Source organism: Pleurodeles waltl, chromosome 10, assembly GCF_031143425.1.
Source record: "Pleurodeles waltl isolate 20211129_DDA chromosome 10, aPleWal1.hap1.20221129, whole genome shotgun sequence".
Lineage (NCBI taxonomy): Eukaryota > Metazoa > Chordata > Amphibia > Caudata > Salamandridae > Pleurodeles > Pleurodeles waltl.
The window spans coordinates 1,082,774,095-1,082,780,196 of NC_090449.1; the positions used below are offsets into that span (position 1 = coordinate 1,082,774,095).

General features: G+C 50.8%; 1 pseudogene; it reads right to left on the bottom strand.

The window, feature by feature from the left end:
• Positions 1-4,485: 4,485 nt before the first annotated feature.
• Positions 4,486-5,695, bottom strand: LOC138262489 (zinc finger protein 41-like; annotated as a pseudogene).
• Between the last annotated feature and the right edge of the window lie 407 nt (positions 5,696-6,102).

Sequence of the window (6,102 nt, forward strand, 5' to 3'; positions counted from 1 at the left end):
AGATTACAGCAGGAGTTAGAAACATGAAAGCCCCCTCGCTGCCTGCACACTGCTGCTGGAAAACACAAGCAGACAAGGTGCCGGCGCTGCTGAGTGTGTGCGGAGTCTGAAAATGGCACGGAGACAAGAGCAGCGCATCTCAGTGGAGCCCCCTTCTTGCAGGGTGGACAGCGTCCGTCCTGTGAAAATAGTGGCTGGACGCCGCGTACCCGCTTGTACCCCCGACTTGTGCCCTACATAACAAGCATAAATAAAAAATATGAAATGACTTAAAATTATACCCGCAGAATGACAATTCTACTGAGGCCTCATTCATTTGTGCTTTCCTTCCGAATACTGAGTGAATCAGTCAATGGATTTCAGTCGATACTTGCTTCAACTGTAGATTGAAAAGGTGAGTGTTTCCAACTAAGACTTAACATCCACAAAGATTAATACCAAAATAACTTAAATAGCAACGTGGGGGCTAAAGTTGACAAATTTTATGCCAAGGCTTAGATTAGCCGGATATGAATTAACAAGCATTGGCAAAGCCAATGAGTCTCTCGGTGTGTATTGAGGTGCACAGCTATCGCCTTTGCCATTTATTGTTTACATCAAATAAATTAAATTACTTAATTAAAAAGATGAAGACGGCAGCGGGTGGGTGGTAGGTATGCACACATGGGGTCATTTTCATTGCATTTTCATTTAGTGTTTGATGAGCAACATCTGAATAGCCATCTTAGGACGGGGTTTAGCATTTTAGAGCAGCATTGCAAGATTGCGGCCTGTGCGTGCGCGTGGATGGCCTGGCGGTCCTAACACTGATATATTCAAAGTGGGCTTCATTCTTCCCTAAACTCTCCACACCCTCAGTGCTCCCCAGCTATGGAGTGTTTTCAACTCCTGCTGCACAGCACACAGTGCGAACTACTCTACCCTGGAACGCTGTTTCACTGGACATCTGCACGCGATTTATAGAATAAATGGAAATGGATGTAAAAATAAAGCCTTACTTCTAAACCCCCCTTTGGTTTGCACAGGAAGGGACGACCCTGGACAGATGCGCCTAGAGCAGCATTCTCCATCTGCGGGGCGCGCCCACTCGAGGGTCCGAAAGCGCTGGGCCTCAGAAGGCGAACGGGCGATGAACCAGGATGCCTTTACACTTTCTTTTTGTTTTGTCAGATTTGATGTGCTTCACAGAAAACAGGTATAGTTATACTTATCTGAAGAAACTCATGCCGTTAAGGAACTTCAGTTAGAGTTTAAAGTGTATTACCATAAGTATCACTGATGAATTTCCATGGTTTTGTGTGGGTAAAACATCAACCTAACCATAACGTCCAGGTAACTTTTGGTTTTCTCAGCACATTTCTATGCGTTTTGTAACATAAAAAATATCTAGAGAGACAGATTTCAAACATGCAGACTTTCCTTTACTAGAGATGACGCACAATGTAAGGACAGAAGCTATGAGATGTGGGCACACATCAGACCTCCCTCCCAGACACAACAGATGGACTGGGCCACTGCCCTCGAGGATCTGGACCTCAATAGTAAACAGTGTTACTGCTTTGTAGCCAAGCTCGTGGTATACTCACCCATACCTATGGGTACACGCCCCATCCCAATGTTCAACCCACCCGGTGTGATCTCATCATATGAGTCCAGTGTTGGCTCGCGCTCAGACAGCAGTATCTGACCAGGTGCCACTTTCCTCTTACATTATCGTGTCACCTCTGGGACCTCCTAGTTGTTTGCAGCAAGCTGACATTTTATTTTCACCCTGTGCTATTCTACTGCTTGTACACAATGAGATCTCTTGTCACCAGATATACATGTTGACCCTGTCCCTCAGTCAAACTCTGCATTTTCAGTGCTGGTCCAGTTTATGTATCTCCAGCCATGAGGAATTCACTGAAATGTCACCCTTGGAGGTCTTGCCAAACCTTATGTCCAGAGCCACTCTAAGGGCTCCCACATCTAGGCTCCTCTCCGAAGTCCAATCCTTTCAATGCTCTAAATGTCCAGGCTGGGCCTACGCTTTGAACCCTGGCCTGCCCCCCTGAGGTACACGTCTGGCACACCGTTTGCACTTCCAGCCTCATGCTACAAACAAGTACTGGTAAATTCCTCAAGATGCAGCCCTTTGCCTCTCTCTGCTCTTCCAGCTCGGAGTCTCTCTCTGAACTCCGGGTGCTGAACTCCCAGTCTGTCTCTGTAAAAAACTGTAAAACTTTGCACTTGTATAGTGCACTACTCACCCGTTCGGCTCTCAAGGCGCTGTACGCATTCTGCTGTGGAACCCCTCCTGCCTTTTCCCTGTGAGGCGCCCACTCCTGGGCACCCCCAGGGTGAAGCCAGGCATCCAAGCGCTGTGAGGGCTGTTGTGGAGATTAAGCAAGCTATTGCCCAGAGTTACAGAGTGGGACCCATTAATTAGAATAGGTACCAAGGTGAGAATTATCTGGCCCAAGGGAATTGAGCCCAAGACCGGCCGAGGTGGGAATTGATCCCTGGCCCCGGGCCAGATCTCTGCATCAGGGTCTGCTGCTCTAACCATTGTGCCACACTTCTCCACTCTGTGTTTTCAGTCCGGGCCCCATCTGAACGCTCAGCCTGGCTCTCTCGCTACTGCACATCCATTCCATGGACTTCTAGCCTAGCCCAAACCTTGGACCTTCTAGCTCCATGCCACTGGCCCTATGGTGCTTGCTGAGAGGCACGCCCCTTCCTGGGAGGGACTCCACACCATGGTGATTAATTATGACACAAATACAGATCTCCCTCTGGTGGTTCCACAGTGTTTCTGCACTCTCCTACATGCATGTGCATTCTCCTCAGGTAAGAGCCGCAGTGATATGGTCGAGTACACCTGGGTGGTTTAAAGCTTCTCAAAATGCTGCAAGGGATTCTAGCTCCTCAGTCACCTAGAACCAACGTTAAACTCTGCCCGTGCACAGTTTTATAGGTTAACTTATCTTCAATCCGTCAATCATCTTCTATGATGGAGCGATGTCTGGTCCCTCAGGACAGACGCCCATTGCCTTCCTATGCACGAGAGCGCATAGCCAACCCAGCGGTGGTCTGCGGAACCTGTCGTCTACAGGGAATAGAAGAAATGAGTTGTGAAATTGGACATATGACTGCTAAGCCCTTCTTGACACATCTCTAAACAGTACGGACAACACACAACGAGCTGGACAATCCCCCGCTCATGACTCACAGAGCAAAAAGAAAGTTAGCAGACAAATAGTGCAAAACAAGGACTGACAGCGACTTCCACAGGATGCCAGCAACTACAGAGTAGAAGAACAACTTGCATTCACAAAAATGGGCTTCATTAAGTGAACTGGCATCCATCACACCTTTGCGTATGTGGTGTTCTGCTTCACAGACTCCAAGAAAAGTCACAAAGTCTGCCGAAAAGCAGCACTGAAGTCTGGCCCATGTTAGATGGGGGAGGCTGATTTAGGGCTATCACGTTTGCAGTGGAAGAAGTCTGCACAGGAGGGTGTCTGATGTCGCTGAGCATTCTCCTCATCCCAACATGCAGCTTCTGGTGCCCAGTAAGGCCGGATTTCAGATTGAACCCTTTGTCACAATCTGGACACCTGGAGGATCGTTGTGCTGAGTGGGTTTTTTCATGCCTAACCAGATCCCACCTCTGAGGGAAGTTCTCCTTGCACTGGCTGCAGTGGAAGGGCCTCTCTCCCGTGTGTGTTTTCTGATGTTTGAGGAGATCAGAGTTCTGCAGAAAGCCTTTCTCACACTGACTGCACTGGTACGGCTTCTCCCCGGTGTGCGACCTCTGGTGAATCTTCAAGCACTGCAAGTTATTCAAGCGCTTTTCACACAGACTGCAATGGTACGGCTTCTCGCCTGTGTGGATTCTCTTATGTCGAACCAGGTCTGGAGCCTTGCGGTAGCTCTGCATGCACTCGTTGCATGTGTAGGGTCTCTCCCCAGAGTGCAGCCTCTGGTGGGTGACGAGGTGAGTCTCATGGTGAAGGTCTTTCCACAGTCTCCACACACGTGGGACCTCTCCGCAGAGTGCAGCCTCTGGTGGGCGACGAGGTGAGATTTCATGGTGAAGGTCTTTCCACAGTCTCCACACACGTGGGACCTCTCCGCAGAGTGCAGCCTCTGGTGGGCGACGAGGTGAGTCTCATGGTGAAGGTCTTTCCACAGTCTCCACACACGTGGGGCCTCTCCGCAGAGTGCAGCCTCTGGTGGGCGACGAGGTGAGTCTCATGGTGAAGGTCTTTCCACAGTCTCCACACACGTGGGACCTCTCCGCAGAGTGCAGCCTCTGGTGGGTGACGAGGTGAGTCTCATGGTGAAGGTCTTTCCACAGTCTCCACACACGTGGGGCCTCTCCGCAGAGTGCAGCCTCTGGTGGGTGACGAGGTGAGTCTCATGGTGAAGGTCTTTCCACAGTCTCCACACACGTGGGGCCTCTCCGCAGAGTGCAGCCTCTGGTGGGTGACGAGGTGAGTCTCATGGTGAAGGTCTTTCCACAGTCTCCACACACGTGGGGCCTCTCCGCAGAGTGCAGCCTCTGGTGGGTGACGGGGTGAGTCTCATGGTGAAGGTCTTTCCACAGTCTCCACACACGTGGGGCCTCTCCGCAGAGTGCAGCCTCTGGTGGGCGACGAGGTGAGATTTCATGGTGAAGGTCTTTCCACAGTCTCCACACACGTGGGGCCTCTCCCCAGAGTGCAGCCTCTGGTGGGCGACGAGGTGAGATTTCATGGTGAAGGTCTTTCCACAGTCTCCACACACGTGGGGCCTCTCCCCAGAGTGCAGCCTCTGGTGGGCGACGAGGTGAGATTTCATGGTGAAGGTCTTTCCACAGTCTCCACACACGTGGGGCCTCTCCCCAGAGTGCAGCCTCTGGTGGGTGACGAGGTGAGTCTCATGGTGAAGGTCTTTCCACAGTCTCCACACACGTGGGACCTCTCCGCAGAGTGCAGCCTCTGGTGGGCGACGAGGTGAGATTTCATGGTGAAGGTCTTTCCACAGTCTCCACACACGTGGGGCCTCTCCGCAGAGTGCAGCCTCTGGTAGGCGACGAGGTGAGATTTCATGGTGAAGGTCTTTCCACAGTCTCCACACATGTGGGGCCTCTCCCCAGAGTGCAGCCTCTAGTGGGTGACGGGGTGAGTCTCATGGTGAAGGTCTTTCCACAGTCTCCACACACGTGGGGCCTCTCCGCAGAGTGCAGCCTCTGGTGGGCGACGAGGTGAGATTTCATGGTGAAGGTCTTTCCACAGTCTCCACACATGTGGGGCCTCTCCGCAGAGTGCAGCCTCTGGTGGGCGACGCGATGTGACTTGGCAGTGAATATCTTGTCACGCTCGGCACATGTATGTGGTCTTTCGCATGTGTGGATACTCACATGTTGGGTGAGATTTGAACTATGGCTGAAGCTTTTCCTGCACATCGTATACTTGAAGGGCTTCTCTCCTGTGTGCGTTCTGTGGTGCGCCTTGAAGCTGGAGAAGTGGATGAAGCCTTTCATGCAAGTATTGCACTGAAAACGGTTAACCTGTTGCACTTGACAGAAGCCCTGCTCAGGTGCACTCTTCTCTGAGGGGCTTCCAGTGTTCCTTGGACGGTCACTCTGAACTGGCTTCTGGCAGACGTCCGGCCTCAGTCTCACAAATGATTTTCCTGTCAGAAGACAAGTACCATGGCAATAATGCATAGCTCACACGACGGGCACCAGAAAAGGTTTCCGCATACAACTAAAATCTTCAGCAGGATTCTTCACCTGAGGTTTTAAAAACAGGGAGCACCTGTAAAAGAACCACATTCCAACATGGGATCACTTTTCCCCTCTCACTCTCTCCTTACATCCCAAAATTAGAAATCATTTGTAGAGTGCACAACCACCTAGAAGCTCCATAGCGCTAGTTACCAGAAGAGGGGAGAACGAACATGACAACCATACAAACCTAACAAGAGACACCGACAGAAGGAAATTCTTACTAGACAAATGTACTCTGAGCACTTCGAAAAGCCCAATGATTTTCTAATACTACTGATGTGCGGAATGCACACTCTGATCCCAAAAAGCGAGGTTGTGTTGTAAGACATTGACCCTGACCTCTC